Genomic DNA, 19,636 nt, shown 5'->3' on the forward strand with positions numbered 1-19,636 from the left:
ATTTGTTTCAGTAGCACAAAGATAACTACAACTCTAGGAAAAGGCATGATCCTGAGAGTCTTCAAATACTTTTTTTCTTTCAAGAACTGATTTCTCCTTAAAGCAGATGATTACGCCTTGTACTGTTTCTGAAATTATTTACTCCTAAGCTTTTGCTGTCACACCTAGATAACTTTTCCTTCACCTATTAATTTTCTTGTAACACCAAGAATTTTTTGTTTTTTAAATCTCACTAGGATTTCTTACTCTTATACCCACAGTTCTAATACTTATATGGCTTTTTGCTTTGTTATTCTCTCTCCTCTTTATAAGTTATTGAGCTATTATCTGTTTATAAAGTTGATACTCTTTTACTTCAGCTTTCCTGTTTGAATTCCCTAGAGCTTCAGACACAGGTAGTCATGATCTATATCAGTTAAAAGATTGATATACACAGAATACATTCAGTTTCTGGGTGCTAATTCCCAATGAGTTACTCTATGTTGTATCACATTCCTTACAATTGCTTTGTGGTTATTTTACAAATAAGATACTCCTGAACAAAATTAGTCTACCCTATAATCTGGTTTCTGTGTGGTATTCTGTAAAAGTAATGTTTATTCTCTTGACTCAATTGTTCTTTTGGAGGATTACTGCCTCTTTCTGTTAATCTAGGCCTCCATACAATATAACCTAGGTCTATAATATTTTCAGCCACTGAGACTTAATGAATAATAAGATGACCCTTTCTTTTTCTAACAGAGCTCTGGGCTGGCTGATTCAACCCAGCTGTTCTGGCTCAAACTCCTCTCCCAGCTGACTGATTAATTTAATCTGTCTTTTCTCTTGGCCCAGAATTGCTCTGCTTGGCCTGAAATTAACTCAGCAATCTGCTCTAATCTGCTTCTTCTCATTTTCTGCCCTGTTCTATCTTCACATGAGTTCTCTCTCTGTCTCTGTCTCTGTCTCTCTCTGTTTCTCTGTCTCTTTGTCTTGGTCTCTGTGTCTCTGTATCTCTGCTGTCTGTCTGTCTCTTCTGTGTCTGTGTCTGTCTGTCTGTCTGTCTGTCTGTCTGTCTGTCTCTCTCTCTCTCTCTCTCTCTCTCTCTCTCTCTCTCTCTCTCTCTCTCTCTCTCTCCCTCCCTCCCTCCCTCCCTCCCTCTCTCTCTCTCTTTCTCTCTCTGCAACTCTCCTATTACTGTCATGGTAAAATTGCCTCCTCTCTCTTCCTCTCTCTGTAAAACTAAATGCCTCTAAGTAGCTTCCCTTTCCTCTCTCTTCTCCTGAGAGTTGATCTTATCCTATTCTGGCAAATACCTGATACATGACCTTTTCTGCCACTCACTTAGACATCACTTTCAAAAATGAGTGCTTCCTTCTACAAACTAAGTTTACCTTTGTTTGGGAATAAAGGCATGTATCACCATGCCTAGATCTAAGCTTTTCTTTACCTGATACTTGCTCTATACTAGGCTGGCCTTGAACTCAGATATGTTTCCTTCTGTCTACTGGATCAAAGGCATGTTTGCATTCCAGCCAGATCACATAGACCCATAAAAACTTTGGATGTGGTCTCTTGCTAAAACAGCCATGTTCTGAATTAACATTCTTCTACAGCATTCTCTATATTAACGAATAATATGAACAACATTCAATTGCATATTCCAAGATAAGGAATCATATTCTTTTATTCTACACTTTATTCTATTTGACTAGCTTGTCATTTATAGCTTGTAAAAGTTTTCTAAATAAGTACATTCAGTTCAGATCCCATAACCTTTCAAAAATATCAAAAATACAATTATCATATATCACTAAAGCTATGTTGAGCATGTCATTTCTGAAGCCAATATTTCTTAAATTCAAACTTTCATTTTAATAGCTATTTCTTGTGTATGTTTCATTAATAATCTATCTTTCTACATCCATAGAGTCAAGATAATAATACAATTTTTTCACAATGTAACTGAACTGATGAGGTAAGTTAGTTAATAATTATAAATCATTATGAAAGCAATTAATAATATCCACATCTTTCTAACAATAATTTTTACCTATTACAACTAGAATTAGCTTCTTAAAATGTGTTTTATAATTTTGCATAAATATATTATCTATTAAATAGGAGTATTCTAATTTGCTTCAAATATGTAGTATAATGCATAAAACAACTAACCTATAACATTTATTCTCTTCATTTCTGATCAGATTCAACTATCATCGGTTGCATATATTTTTCATTCACTTCATTCTCATCTACCTTAAAGCTTTTTTTTAAATTTTGTTTTATTAATTTATTTAGATTACATCTCAAGTGTTATCCCATCACTTGTATCCTCCCATTCCTCCCTCCCTTCTGCTTTCATTCTATTCCTCTCCTCTAGGTCTATGACCAAGGGGGACCTCCTCCCCTACTATATGGTCATAGGCTACCAAGTCTCATCTTGGTAGCCTGCTTATTTTTTCTCTAAGTGCCAACAGGCTTCCCTAACTAGAGGAACTGATCAAATATGGGGCACCAGAGTTCATGTCAGAGTCAGTAACCACTCTGCATATAACTGTGGAGAATGTCCTGTCCGTTAGCAGCATCAGAGTAGGTGTTCGATGTTTACAGCTTGTATTGTCTTTGGTTAGTGCAGTAGTTTGAGAAGATACCCCTGGGTCCTGAAATCCACTTGTCACAATGTTCTTCTTGTAGGTTTCTAGGACCATCTGGATCCTTCTATTTCCCCATTCTCCTATATTTCTCTTACCTAGAATCCCAGTAGGATGTCCTCACATCTATTCCAATTTCCTAGTAAGTGAGAATTTTCATGGGACATGTCTTTTGGGCTAGTTTCCAATTATAAGTGAGTATATACCATGTGAGTCTTTCTGCTTTTGTGTTACCTTAAAGCTTTTATTATATAATATTCCCTATTCATAGAATGTTCACAACTCCATTTTTGTGTTTCTTAAACTTTGCCCATTATTCAAATCCAAACTCAACAAAATATCTAGAATAATTCTTCTTAACTTGCCTAGCTGCATGTAATAGATCAATAAAGTGTTGACTTGCAGGAGGTGCATTGATGGAGCTACAAGTATGGGGTTTCTAACTAATGATTGTGTTTTTCACCAAAACAACAAATACTATGAAGTGAAGAAATACTGTGTAGATTCATTCATGTGTTTCCTTTGATTTTCTAAGACCATGTGAAGAAAAGAGACCAACACATCTACACAAATAGAAGAGATGACAAATAGTCCTTATTTCAGCAGAATTTGTTTTTTCATAGAAAGCCATAAATGATAGGTTATGCCATTTTCATAATTTTCAGTTTCTTTCCTCAGAGGGAGGAACAGCCATCAACTGATCTGATAACTGCTACATCAATCTGTTCAGCTTGCTAATTTCAGAGAACTCATGGAAGTTATCTATCTTGCAGGTGTCTTCCAGTTCACTGGAAATGTATGATCAGACAGACAAATAAGATAGTATATATGTGGGATCTGAGTTTCTTAGATATTTATTCCTACCATTCTATTTTGGTTGTAATGTGAAAGTTTAGGTAAAAGTAAAAGAGAAGAGACAATATAGAAAGAAACAAAATGTTTACTTTGTTTTGTTCATTATCCTAAATGCCAAATCACAGTCAAACTTATATCATCAAGCTAATACAATATTAAATTATTATATTTACATTATGGGGATGTATAAGGCCTTAAAACAAGAAGACATCTCAATGCATAAGTACTCTTTTATTTATAATTTTATATCTATATAATGTCTGTCATGCCCAAAGCATTCAGATTATGTAAGCAATGTGTTCTTGTCATGCTGATGTTGAAACCTCAGGAATATGATGAATATTCAAAAAGTGTTTTCTGAATAAATTAACCAATAATTCAAAACAAGATAAAGACAATTTGGAGGAAATGATGGTGGTTATAGATGTGTATAAAATTTTGCTATCTTGAAAATTACTTACATATACAATAGAATAACAATTCTCTGCTGATGGAAGAATGCAGCTTACATCTTACCAGTACTTGATATCCTTTATTGAGATACCTAAGAAGTTTCTGAGTACTTCTAAACTCCGAGTTGTTTTTAGTTTACATGCAGAGTAAAATATATCATAAAATATTGTGCTTAACTCAAGTGCTAGACTAATCATGTAAGAAACAAGAGTGTGGAAATGTGCCCTTTATGTGGATTTTAGTAGAGAGTAAATTATTGCTTGGAGCCTTCCAAATCTCTCTGTAATACAGTGCTGACAGACCTGAAAGTTACTTTATAATCTTTTGACCATTTTTATTTTTCCAAAATCACAGAGAAGAAATGCTTGTCTTTATAAGCATGCCTGAACCATCCAGATAGCTTTATATATGCTTAAATAGTGATCATAGAGTAATTCATTTTATCAGCTATTTTTATATACATAATTAAAATAGTACATCACTCTTATGATATTAGCAGCTTAATACAGACTTTTCCTTCACAGGAATAGAATTAATTTGTCTGTCACAATACATTAAGGAATTTATTTTTAATTTCAAAGCATAACATACAATGAATTGTATATTACCCAAATATATAAATTAGGCTTTCTATCAAGAATCATCAAGAGCTGAACAGTTAACAAAAATGATATCACTTGTGTCTTGCAATCTTTTTGAATGTTCTCACATTTCTTTCAGATTAAATTAATGTTCACAAAAGGGAAAACATCGAATAAGCTTATGTTTTTAAGGAAAGAATACAAATTCACAATCACATAATGACTAATGAATATATTTATTTTTCCCTTTTTCAGAAAAATATACAATATTAAACAATGTCTTATTTGAGAAGCAATAACACAATATTTCTTATTCTCTTTTTTAATTTTCCTTTCTTTCTCTACATCATTAGCATCTTACTATGGAGTTTCAGAATGGCTTTGAAATAACAGTAATCCTCCTGCTTAGGCCTCACAAATACTGGGATTACAAACATATATAACCCTAGCTAGATAAAATAATTCTCAAGTTTTCATAATTTACATGGAGAAAATTTTGTCTAGAACAAGTTTGCTGTTATGACAATAATACAAAAAAGTTTATCATAGTTATACATGTTGAAACACCAGCTCAGATTAGAAATTACAGTCTAAATATGATTTATCTTTTAAGTACCAGAGGTATGATACTGACATCACTGTTTTCTAAAACGGATATGATCAAGAGTATATTCAGAGATATAAACCAGTAACAAAAAGACAGAAATTGGGAAGCTTTTTAAATAAATATGTTAATAGACATATAAAAAGGTTTGGAGTTCGTGATATGTATATAATTGTGTATATAGAATAATACCTTTATCTATATATGCATATGTAATATATATATTTAGAGAGAATGACTCACTTCAAAATCTACAATATGGAAAGAGAAAAGCTACATCATTATAGCAAAAAAGGCTGGCATACAGTGTATTGAAGAAATGAAGATTAAAACTTTCTTTAATTGATATTGATGTCAGGTATCATCAGATATAATTTAATTGGAAAGTGAATTTAATATCGTGTGTATTCCTCCTAATATACATAACAATTAGGAAAACTTTAAACAAATATAAGTTCAGGGATATTGCACAAATTTCTTATCAGTTCATTATTAATGTGAAAATCATAAAGTCAAGTTGATATTCAGTTTGCATTATATGTCTTAACAAATTACCAACCTAGAGGATAAAACAAGAGATATCTATTTTCTATAATGCCAGAGGTTAGAAGTCCAAAGAAAAATAACAGCTGAGTTAATAAACTCCTATGTGTCCCTGATTGGCTAAAAGCCTCTTTTTTCTGTGTCTTGTATTATTTGTCTATGTATATATGTCCTATTCTCATCCAAAAATAATGCGAGACAAATAGGCTTTGTGCAATTCCAGTGGCCTTATTTACCATTAAATTTCACTTTAAGTCCATATCACTTTGGTGGCTATAGTACCATTTCTATAATATAATTTCGGAGGAACATCAATAATGTGAAGCCTGCTTTGGCTACATATAGAGACATGTCTAAAACAGACAAACAAACAAAACAACAAAAAAACACCAAAAAAAAAAAGCCAACCAAATAAAGAAATAACAAGATCCAAATATAGTTATATTCTAAAGTGGTGAGGAGGTTCAACATAGATTTGAAAGATGCAATTCCATTGGAGCATCATCTTCAGCCATCTAGTCCAATATATCTGACAGACATATTTGTGAGGCAGGAACTATTAAGGACTTGCTTACCCGTTCTTGCCAGAGTTTGGCCTTCCACTCTGCCTGCATTCAAGCTTGCCCATTTTCAGGCAGAATTCTGTCTGTGGTAGAAACAAGGACATTTTTGTCCACTGGCTTGTTTGCCACATTTGAAGCCATCTTCATAAGGAGGTTCTTTGATGCTCATCATCTTCTTTGAGGTAGGCTATTTTTCTTAATTTAAGAAAACATTGTAAGCCGGGCGTGGTGGCGCGTGCCTTTAATCTCAGCACTTGGGAGGCAGAGGCAGGTGGATCACTGTGGGTTCGAGGCCAGCCTGGACTACAAAGTGAGTCCAGGACAGTCGAGGCTACACAGAGAAACATTTATTCTATTTCTGTATTTTTAAGCATTTTAATTAAATATTTATTAGCTTTGAATATAAGTGAATTATTCTTAAAGAACTCTACAATAAAATTCATAAGACATTAGATTTACTATCTAAATCTAAGTTATTTACGATATGGCACTCATACATTAATAATCTTAGGACTGTATAATGCTTGTGAGAAATTATATTTTTTGTGCTAATAGATGTGTAGACCAGATGAAAACTAAACAGAAAAATGCTGTAGTTAATTGATGTTATGAAACAAATGGTTATAACAGATATTTACAGGCCATTTCACCTAAACAACAACAACAACAAAAAACGTACCTTCTTCTCAGCAGCTCATGAAACGTTCTCCAAAATTAACTACATACTCATGCACAAAGGTCAAGAAATGGAACTAATACCCTGTTTCCTATCTGACTACCACATATTAAGTCAGCAGTCTGTAGGTTGCTGTCTTGTTCTGTTGCCCCTTTGCTTTATAGAAGCTTTTGATTTTCATGAGGTCCCATTTGAGTTCTGTAAATCAAAGGACACTTTTATTAGAACAAAACAGCTGCCCACATACTTGGAAAAGGTCTTCACCAACCCTCCATCTGAAAGAGGGCTAATATCCAAAATACATAAAGAAGTCAAGAAATGAAACACCAACAAAACAAATAATCCAATTAAAAAATGGGGTATGGAGCTAAATGGAATTCTGAACAGAGGAATAGAGAATGGCCAAGAAGCACTTAAAGAATGTCCAATGTCCTTATTCATCAGGGAAATGCAAGTCAAATGACTTTGAGATTCCATCTTATACCCATCAGAATGGCTAAGATCAAAAACTAAAGTGACAGCACACGCTGTCAAGGATATGGAGAAAGGGGAACACTCCTCCATTGCTGGTGAGAGTGAAAACAAATGCAACTACTTTGGAAATCAATCTGGTGCTTTCTCAGAAAACTGCAAATAGTGTTACTTCAAGACCCAGCTATGCTACTCCTGGATATGTACCAAAAAGATGCTCCACCATACAATGAAGACATTTGCTCACCTACGTTCATAGCTGCTTTATTCATAATAGCCAGAACATGGAAACTACCTAGGAGTCCCTCAATTGAAGAACAGATACAGAAAATGTGGTACATTTACAAAATGGAATACTACACAGCTATCAAAAACAAGGAAATCATAACATTTGGAGGCAAATGAATGGAACTAGAAAAGATCATCCCAAGTGAGGTAACCCAGAAAGACACACATGATATATTTTCACGTATAAGTGGATATTAGCACAACATAGTTGTCCTCTGAGAGACTCCTCCCAGAAGGGCATCAAAACATATACTTAGACACACAACCAAAGCCTGGGCAGAGCACTGAGAGTCCTATGGAAGAGTGGGGAGAAGGAAGGAATGAGAGGGGACAGGAGCTTGACAAGGAGACCATCAAAGCCAACAAATCTGGACCAAGGAGGTTCTTCTCAAAATAATGTACCAACCAAGGACAATGCATGCAGAGAACTTAGACCCTTGTTCAAATGTGGCCAATGAACAGGTCATTCTCCATGTTGATTCCCCTAGTAAGGGGAGCAGGGACTGCCCTGTACATGGACTCTGGTGCCTGGTATTTTATCACTTCATTTTGGCAGGGTGGCCTTCTCAAGCCACAGAGGAGATTATACAGGCTATCCTAATGAGAACTGATAGGTGGCAGTCAGATGGCAGGGAAGGAGGGTGCCCCCTTCATAGAACTAGGGGAGGAGAATAGGGAGAAAAAGGAGGAAAGGTGGGAACAGAAAGATACAAGTGACAGGTTAACAATCAGGATGTAATGTGAATAAATAATAAAAAACAAATAATTATAAACTGGATATCAACAACAGAAACAACAGAAAACATACAAACTCATGGATACTGAACAATGCACTAAATGAAAAGTGGGTCAAAACATAAATTAAAGACTTTTTTTAATTGAATTAAAATATATTATAACCAAACTTATGGGATAAAATGAGAGCAATTCTAAGAGGCAAGTTTACAATGCAAAGAAGCTATGTTAGAAAAAATGGAGAGATTTCACACAAATTAAAAGCACACCTAAATGGTCTAGAACATGAGTTTTCAACCTGTGGTCACATATAAGATACCCTGCATGTCAGATATTTAAGTTATGATTCCTAACAGTAGCAAAAATTCTAGTTGTAAAGTAGCAATTAAATAATTTTATGATTAGGGTCACCACAACATGAGGGACTGTATTAAAGGGTAGCAACTTTAGGATATTTGAGAACCATTGCTCTGTAACAAAGAGAAGAAATCATACATAAAATGATTGGATGGCAAGAGATAATCAAACTCAGGGTCAACTAATAAGATAGAAAGAAACAACAAAATCAACACAAGGGATCAATTAAACAAAGAGTTGTTTCCTTCAGGAAATCAATAAGAGTGACAAACTCTTTTAATTAAAAGGCAGAGAATAAAGATCCAAATTAACAAAACCAGAAGGAAAAGGGGTACATAACAACAGACACTAAGGAAATCCAAAGAATCCAAAACCCGTTCTTCAAAAATTGGAAAAATCTAAAAGAAATGGATGATTTTCTTCATAGACAACATTCACCAAAGTTAAGTCAAAATCAGGTAAACAATTTAAATAGACCAACTTTACCTCTATAGAAATAGAAACAGTCATTAAAAGTCTCATAAAAATGCCCCCCACAAAAGAAGCCAGGCCAAGATGGTTTTAGTGCAAAATTCTGCCAGAATTTTCAAAGAAGAGCTAATACCAATACTCCTCAATTTATGCCACAAAATAGAAACAGAATATACATCCCAAATGTTCTTTGTACAAAGCCAATGTTACATTGATACCCAAACCACATAAAAGCCCAACAAATATGGAATATTATAGGTCAATTTTCTTTATGAGGACAGATGCAAAAACTCAGTAAAATACTTTCAAACAGAATAAAGAACATATTAAGAAGGTCATCCACATGATGATGAAGTAAGCTTCATCCCAGAGATGCAAGGATGGTTCAATATTATGAAAACCTATAAATGTAATCCACCATAATAAACAAACTATAAGCCAAAACCATATGATAATCTTCTCAGATGCAGGAAAGGCCTTGGCAAAAATCCAACACCACTCCATGCAAAAAGCCCTGTGTATTCTGTTACACTAGCAAATACCGGACTGACACAAATGTAACATGTCAAACTATTTCAGTTTTGATTTTTCTGATTGTAGTTGGTATTAGAATTTTTCCTTAAATCTTTTGGCCACATTAATGTACTATAATAAATGTCTAGACAGTTTTTATTATACCCAATTTGAACTGAGTTACTTGCTTTCCTGATATTTATTTATACAATTTTGTATACTTAGGATAATCATTTTTAATTAGATATACAATTTGCAACTCTTATGCACAATCTAGACATCCCCTGATCTTAATTTAGACATACTCAGTCTAGAAAAGCCTATAATGATTTTCAGAATCTTTCTTACCTCCATAGGTTATAATTCATGTTCTCTTTGTAAGGAATCAATTAGATGTCAAATATACAGAGTTAAAATGAAGTTTTATCTCCTGTAGTTTCTACTTGCCTAAAGGGGTAAGTATGCTAAAAATTGTAGACTGAGCTCTTCATATTCACTCTTAAGGGTACCCATACAGTCTGTTTATCATTTATGAGTTTGGGGTGAACAGAGGACATAATTAAGAAATATGCTCCCAAGTGAGAAACACTTTCCACAGGAAATATCAGAGAAAGAATGGAATCTTCATGCAAGGCTAAACACCAACTAGAATAGAATATAGATCCTCATGAATCTGAAAAGCAGAAGGAAGATTCACACGCTGGCCAGACAGAGTCAGTCACAAATATATTCTCAAGACAAACAATACTAGAAGTGAATAATGGAGTCATGATAATAACTCTGTCACTAATGTTCCCCCATTATATTCACCTGGGTATCAGAAAGGGTATTTCTGTATTCTTGTTGGTTTTATGTAAGGATAAAGCAACATACTCAACACTTCAGAATTCTGTAATCCTCACCATGCCAATTTTGTTTTAATTTACATTCCTGCATCTCAAAGAAATTGGTACGTCTAAGTGCATTCATTGGTAATTGTCTTACAAAGCTCCTCTTCCTAGGTCCTTGAAAAGACAACCCTGACCTGCAAAGATGTCAAGAGCCTAGCTTACCTTGAATATTATTTGTATATATTATAGATAAACATAAAAATAAATTGTTAATATAACCACAAATTTTTAAAGAAATATTCTACAAAAAGGAAGGGGGAGGATTTTTTTTCTTTTTTTCATAACAGAAGGAATTAAAATATTTTTCATTAGTCTTTTGACAAAAAGTTAATTTCTTTCACAATTAATCAATTGAGATAGATATATAGTACATAACTGAAGGCTAGACTTCTGGGAATGGGGGCAGAAAAAGAGAGGCCATCACACATGGTTTGCTTTAAAGCTGGGATAAGACTGGGCTATTTAAATTGGGGGACAGGAATGATGTGAGGATTCAGGATTGTCTACCTGATTCCATTGTCAGTCAAATAGTGTGGTTGTGGGCTTTCAGGGTAATGATTTCAGGAATAAGTGGCTGCCCTGGGGTAGGGCAGCAAGGTTATATGAAAAGCTTTGCATGATCCTCTAGAAATGGGGGCAAATAGGAAGGGAAAGATGAAGCAGGAGGTCTACTACAGAGCTGAGGAGAAGACTGTCTGATTAGAATTGAAGGACTTTGAGGAGAATGAAGATTGCTTTCCCTATTTCATGATCAGTCACTGGTAGGTTTCCATTGAGTGATTATTGTATTTTAAATGTCAAGTAAAGATTATTTTGTTATTACATGGAGTATGGAAGATGGAGAATAAAGACTGAGATCATGATGGTTAAACTAAATGAAGAGAGTATGACAAGGTAACATGGAGATCTATTTCATTGTAAACCAATTTAAAAATGCAAAGGTGAGTTGTAAGGCAGACTCCCTGCAAGGCACAAAATAGCATTCCTAAGTGTAATGGATCTCTAAATAAAAATTCCCCATTGCCCAGTATTAGAATTATACACAGGGAGACCCAAAGAACCCCTAAAACAATACAGGCTTTTGGATTTCTCTTGATTTACCAAATAATTAGTTAATGTGATCCTATTGTTAAAGACATAAAATACCTTGGATGCAAGATATAGGTATCTAGTTCAATTTCAGCTTGATTTTTCTGTATCTTGGTGAAGATGGGGCTATGGAGGCTTCCAGGCAATGAAACCATCAATGAATGATCTCTATGAACTACACTACTAGCCTGCCATTAGTACAATAGTTGCACAACTTTTATGGGGATAATCAATGGCTTGTTGATTTAATTGCGGTTTGTTTGACAGGAAAAGATTCAATACCTATTATTGCGAATCTTATCAAAGAACTATGGCTGAGGAGTTCTTGCGGTCCTAGAGAGGAGCCTACTACTCTTGCTTAGCTAAATTATCATAGCTGCAATCCTCCTAAATAACTATGTTTATACTACAGAAAAGGCTATTCTCAGACTCTGCTCTCTTTTTAGTGAATAGAGGTGAATACAGAAACCTCTTGGCTGCACCACATGCTGAGAAAAAAGCGTGATTGAGTGTTCCACCTAAACAAGACATAATTCTCTTAAGGTGCATTGATAATTGAGGAAAATTAACGGAAAAATTTGGAGAGATGGAAAATATAGAAGAAGGCTATTAGATGCAACCACGAACTCACAGCAGCTGTGATTATTGTCACTGGACTTAAACAAGACCAGCCAGGACAGCATTCAGTATGGAAGTGAGGCTCATGCGACCCTACCACTTACTCTTCAACTATTGGCAACTACAGAGGGGAAAGAATAGTATCCAGTTATGTACCCACTGGTGAAGCAAGCCATAAATAAATAAATCTATGAGATGGATAGTGTCACTTTACCTATTATAGAGATGTCTTGAGCTTCAGAAGAAGTTAATAGCTATATCTGAGGTCACAGATCCAGTATGAAGTAATTATGTGTTTATTTTTTCATAGCATTCAACTAATTCATTTTATCACTGAAATTGTCTCTTTAATTGTGTCTCATTTTAATTCTGTGTAAGGTATACAAATTAAGTGTATGTCCAAAATGATGAGGATAAAGGGGAATTCATCTACTAAGACTTTACGCCTCAGGAACTTTTAATGGTCAATATTTTGATCCATGAGTATTTAGATATAAAAGGAGGATTTGAAGCTATAGAAATTTAGATAATATATATCTCAATGAAAAAAATGAAATAAGATATAGTACCAAAATACTATCTTCTTAAGACAGAAGAATGGTCAAGAAATGTTACCCAGAATACCTGTCGACAGCTGCATTATGGTAGCTACTAGGGATTACAGATTTTCTTTTTCTTATCCTTTTAAATATTAAATCTACTATGTTTGGAATAAGCCAAGACATAGCTGATATAGTATTACTTCTTATGAAGTAGAATGCTGATGCTAGGAAACAAACTGGCACATTTAAGGAAAAAATGTTTTCTAATGTCATCAAACTACGAATAATGAGTCCACAAAGGCTAAACATCTATTTTTATTTGGCTCCATGCCAGCAAATGACCCCTCATTTCAGTTGAGATGCTGTGTTTTCCTTGCAAATGTTGAAACTTTGGAAACTGTGAATATTTGTTGCCTTCATTATTGTGATGAAACAAAAGTTTGTAGGGGGGGGGCAGAAGAAAAATATGAACAGTTTTCAAAATATCTCCCACAGAGGACATGGTAGAATTTCTGGAAAAGATGCAGGAAGGATTAAACAAATATGATGTGGAGAGAGAAAGGAGGTAGGGGAGAGAAAAGCAGCTATCAAAATAAAGAAGGGATGAGAGAAAGAGCAGGAAAAGCAGGAGAAGATAGGAGAAGAGAAAAAAGAAGGGAGTAGATGAGAAGGGAAGAGAGGAGAGGCCAGAACCAGCACATGAGTGTATACTTTTTCTTTTGGGATGTTCCATAAAAAATTAGCCTGGGAAAATATTTTTAAGAACTACCAATCAATACCTTCACACCATCACTGACATGGTGATATGAGACAGTTGATTTTCTGCTGTTGATCTGAAACAGTCAATCTCAGTTAAAATAGATAATGTGGAAAGATACCCAGCGTCATGTATACCAAATTCTTTTGCAGGTTCATACAATGTACTAGCCTCCAGCCATGTAATATACAAGTAAGTGTTGTTAGTTGTCCTGGAGTTTTATTAAGTCAGCAAGCCAAGATTTTTCAATTAGAAGGACTTCAGTGACATTTAGGCATGGAATAAAATTAAGTGTAGATCTTTTTTATAATTTGTTTAATTTAATATCAGCTAGATGTTCTCAGCCCAATGTGAAAGTAGACGTTGAGTTTTCCTTTGGGAAATAAATTTATAATGGCAGAGAGTATAAATAAGAATTCTGTACCTGCAATCAGTTCTTTGACTCATAAAGTCAATTGAGCTGTGAGTGCGTTCTCAAATATTAAAAATTTATTTTATTATTTGATTACTTAACACAACACAGAATTCTATGTGCTGTCCTAATAAGGCATAATATCTGTCTAGAATATAAAATATCATATTAAATTGTAAGTTTGTAAAGATATTGAATTGCTATAATCTAGATATCAGGAGAGTTAAAAATAGCTGCCCTCTAGGGTCCAAGTATTGAATCACTTTAAAAGGGTTAATTTGCAAAGCACAGATTTTTAAAAAAGTATGGCTCATTGCTATATATAAATGCATATAGTATCAAACATAGACATAAGTGTTACTATTTTTCAATACTCTATAAAATGTATCTAAGAATAATAAAAATTATGTAGGTCTTTCCTCAACTTTTTTCTTTTTATTATATTGTCAGATACTGGAATCAACTTATATTTTAATATTCTTTAAAATAATGAATTATGTTTTCATGTCACTTATAAATAGTACATTAATTTCTGTAGACACATTCACACATGTGAAGAAGGCATATAATAGATCAATACATATCATTGTGATTGTGTTTGTAAATTCATTTCATTGTACCTAGTTATGAATTTAACATTACTTTTTATGATAGTTAAACTCGGGAAGGTGACTCAAAGTAGCCATTTCAAGAGAGTTAAAATTGTTTTATGAAACATCAGAGAACTTTCTTTTTTATATTTTCTCTTTTCTTTTCTTTTTTTTTCTGCACTTAACTAAGTTCCCGAAATCATTGTTCAGTCAAAACAAAGGAAAACTGCTAATAGTTGCATGTCTACGTGCATATATATATATGTAAATTCATAATTCTAGTATAATCATATGTTATCAAGTAGTTTATACTACAACATAAGGAGAAATATATACACAGGCTTTAATATACATTGGACATAATGAAACTTTCTATGTCATGTTACATATTCTTTATTTTATTAATACATTTTATACCATTATAGGGATTTGTATAAGCCTATGTGTACATAGTATTCACTTTTTTCCCCCACAAGATTGTCGCTTGGAGGGAAGTTTTTCAGCCATAGCCCAAGAAAGTCAAACCTATTTACTGCTGAGCTACAAAGAATATTTGGAATATCACTTGAAAGCACAGAAATGTTAGAGTAATTATTACTGAAGAACCAGGAGCTACACCAAAGTGCTAAAAATGCTAGAGATAGGTAGATGTTTGACTAAGTACTAATCTATGAACAAATTGCTGGACATTATAATAAATAAGTATTTATTTTACCCATGTTCATGTTACTGTTTGTATGTATGACTTCAGCTGTTCTGCCTGGGCTCAGATGAAATATAAAAGTAGGTTTGATTTAAGATTTCCTGGTGGTAAAGGAAGAAAAAAAAAAACTAACTAAAAACAAAGCAAAATAAATCTCAGCAACGTGTATATCATCTTTTGAAAACTCTCTGGATATTTCCATGCTCCATTTTATATTAAGGCTTTTTTTTTCTTGATGTTTACTTTTTTAAGTGCTTTGTATATTCTACAAACTAATCTAAAAGATATATGGCTGATAAAGTTTTTTTTTTCTAATTTAGTATACAAAGTTTTTTTCTAACTTTTTAGGCTGTCTCTTTATCTGAGTAATGATGCCTTTGCTATACAGATGTTGTTTAGTTTCATGAGGGCCCATGTATTAATTTTTTAAACCCATACTGCATATCAGGGTCCTGTTCAAAAAAGAGTTTTCTTATGCCAATGCTCTCAAGTATATTATATCATTTCTTCTGTTTAATGTTTACAGAATCAGGTCTTATGTCTAAATCCTTGATCCACTTTTAGTTCAGTTTTATGCAAGATGAAAGATAAGAACCTAATTTCATTCTTCTGAATATAGCTATCCTGTTTAAACAATATAATTTGTACAAGATGGTTTGTTTTATCTAATATCTAATTGTGGCCTCTTTATCAAAAAATTCAGAGGTTGTACTAGTGTTGACTTATATATTGGTCTTCATTTCTATCCCTTGATAAATGTATCTTCTTTTATATTGGCAATATGCTGATTTTACGATTATAACTTTGTAGTATAACTGGAAATCTGGGATGATGATATCTCTAAAAGTTTTTCTTTAAACTTTCAAGATTTTTCTTGGCTATCTTGTACTTTTGTGCTTCCATATGAATTTTAAGATGATTTTTTAAATTTCTTTAAGAATTATATTGGAATTTTAATAATGGTTTAATTGAATTTGTGGATTTTTTTTTTGGAAGGATGGGCATTTTTTCACAAAAATAACTCTATCCAATCCATGAACATTAGGGTCCCTTTCCATCTTCTGATACCATTTTCAGTATCTATTATTTTTAGTGTCTTAAATTTTTTTCATTGTACAAATCATTCATTTCTTTGGTTAGAATTATTCCATGTTATTATATTTCTTTCCAGGCTACTGTTAAGAGAGTATTCCCTAGTTTGCCGTTGGTATATAAGTCTGCTTGTGTGAAAGGTGAGATGTACACGGGCATGCACAAGCATGATCACATTATGTATCCTACTATTCCACTGATGGAATAGTTTCTGATGGAGTCTTTACAGTCATTATTTATACAATAATGTCACCTGCAAATAAATATACTTTGCCATTTTTATTTTCTATTTATATCTGCTTTATTTCTTTTACTTATCTTATTGCTCTAGCTAAGACTCCAATTACTATACTGAATACTAGCACAGAGCTAATATAGTCATTTTTTCTTTTATTTTAGAGAAAATCTTTTAAAATTTTACTACTTATTATAATGTTGGCCATAAACCCATTATGTTAATTTAATATAGACCATAAGAGTCAGGTGAGTACTCAGCCAAAAATAAGACATCTGTGTTTTTTTTTTTTTAAGACATCTGTGTTATACATCTCCAAAGTGAGTAAATTCTTTGACTCAAAAGGTCAGTGTATTGGTAAGACATTTATAATTCAAATTTTCTATACTTCTAAAGCTGACAGTATAACAAAAAGAAGTCATTCATATTGGCCAACTGATGAAGAATGGTAGAAAGACGAAAAATATTGAGTCCTAATTACTGAAAAAATCATTCATATGTCAACAATATCTAATTAGAAATCATAAATTAAGTAATAAACATAAACAAATATCAGAATGTTTATGAAAGTATTTTGTGATATAATGTACTAATTCACAACTGTACTCAACATAGTTAATATCATATTTCATGGAGGATGGAAGAATATTTTATTTCATAACATATTTGAGTTCATAACAAGAAAATTATTTAGTTTACACTTTAATGAAGGGAAATTTTTCTCAAGGATGCAATCAATCTACCCAGAAGCCAAGTTCCAGACCCACAGATTGATAATGCTCTTTGTGTGTGAATGATCATTTCTTGGTAAGTTGCTTCTTCCTTTTGCCTTACCTTGCCCATGCCATGCCACCCTCTCCTGAAAATCCATAAACCTAGTTCCAGACCTGTGGTCATAAATCCTCTTCATTTATGAATCCTTTTTTCATCTTCTAGGTCTATACTGGCCATTTGGGAACATTCATTCCAGATTCAATTAACAGCTTATTTCCCTGCAGTGAGTAAATCTAAGGATGGACATATTTTCACATCAAACACAAAACAAAAGAAAGAAATCCACCTGCCCAGGTCAAATCACAAAACCAAAAATAACATGGGTGGCCAAAATAGCACATCACCCATCAAACTCACTAGAAACACTAAAGTGTTCTTTCAGTCTATGAAAGAGAAAGAGAAACATTCACATCAGTGTTCAGGAAGCCTTTCTTTTAACATTCACAAAGAGAGGCCTGAAGGGGAAGTTGGTTTATCCTAGAGAAACAAGGACCTGAAAAATGGGAAAGGCATTATAGAAAAACGAATTGAGCAGGACCAACAGTAGTTAAATTAAAGACAAAGTGAAAAGAGTAAAGAGATAAACCCAAGAAAATTCTTTAGATTAATATTATAGAGATAGAACAATACTATTTTCACAAGAGTCTTTATTTATTTGTTTGTTTATCTGTGTATTTAGTCAATCTTTTTTAAAATTTTTTTATTAATTTATTCTTATTACATCTCAATGTTTATCCCATCCCTTGTATCCTCCCATTCTTCCCTCCCTCCCATTTTCCCCTTATTCCACTCCCCTATGACTGTTCCTGAGGGGGATTACCTCCCCCTGTATATGCTCATAGGGTATCAAGTCTCTTCTTGGTAACCTGTTGTCCTTCCTCTGAGTGCCACCAGGTCTCCCCCTCCAGGGGACATGGTCAAATGTGAGGCACCAGAGTACATGAGAAAGTCATATCTCACTCTCCACTCAACTGTGGAGAATGTTATACCCATTGGCTAGATCTGGGTAGGGGTTTGAAGTTTACCGCCTGTATTGTCCTTGGCTGGTGCCTTAGTTTGAGCGGGACCCCTGGGCCCAAATCTGCCTATCATATTGTTCTACTTGTAGATTTCTAGGACCCTCTGGATCCTTCTACTTTGCTATTCTCCCATGCTTCTCTCATTTAAAGTCCCAATAGGATGTCCTTCTCTCTGTTCTAGTTTCCTGGTAAGTGAAGGCTTTCGTGGGAGATGCCTCTTGTGCTAGTATGCAGATATAAGTGAGTATATACCATTTGATTCTTTCTGCTTCTGGGTTAACTCACTCATTATGATCATCTCTAGCTCAATCCATTTATCCACAAATTTCAGGAATTCCTTGTTTTTAATAGCTGAGTAGTATTCCATAGTGTATATGTACCACAATTTCTTTATCCATTCTTCTACTGATAGGTCTATGTGTAAAAAAATGCAACTGGACCCATATTTGTCACCATGCAATCCATTTATGCACAAATTTCGGGAATTCCACAGATTACTTTTGACACAGTAATACTATCCCTAGAAAAGTAAAATAAAAGAAAAATCTGAAATGCCAAGATCACTTTGTGTTGCTTTGTTTGTACATATGAAGAAACTATGGTACATATACACTATGGAATACTACTCAGCTATTAAAAACAAGGAATTCCCGAAATTTGGGGATAAATGGATTGAGCTAGAAATGATCATAATGAGTGAGTTAACCCAGAAGCAGAAAGAATCAAATGGTATATACTCACTTATATCTGCATACTAGCCCAAGGGGCATGTCCCATGAAAGCCTACACTTACCAGGAAACTAGGACAGAAGGGAAGGCATCCTATTGGGGCTCTAGATGAGAGAAGCATGGGAGAATAGCATAGAAGGATCCAGAGCGTCCTAGAAACCTACAAGTAGAACATTATGATAGGCAGATTTGGGCCCAGGTGTCCCGCTCAAACTAAGGCACCAGCCAAGGACAATACAGGCGGTAAAATTTAAACCCCTACCCAGATCTAGCCAATGGTCAGAACATTCTCCACAGTTGAGTGGGGAGTGGGATATGACTTTCTCATGTACTCTGGTGCCTCACATTTGACCATGTCCCCTGGAGGGGGAGACCTGGTGGCACTCAGAGGAAGGACAGCAGGTTGCCAAGAAGAGACTTGATACCCTATGAGCATATACAGG

Source organism: Acomys russatus, chromosome X (assembly GCF_903995435.1).
Source record: "Acomys russatus chromosome X, mAcoRus1.1, whole genome shotgun sequence".
Lineage (NCBI taxonomy): Eukaryota > Metazoa > Chordata > Mammalia > Rodentia > Muridae > Acomys > Acomys russatus.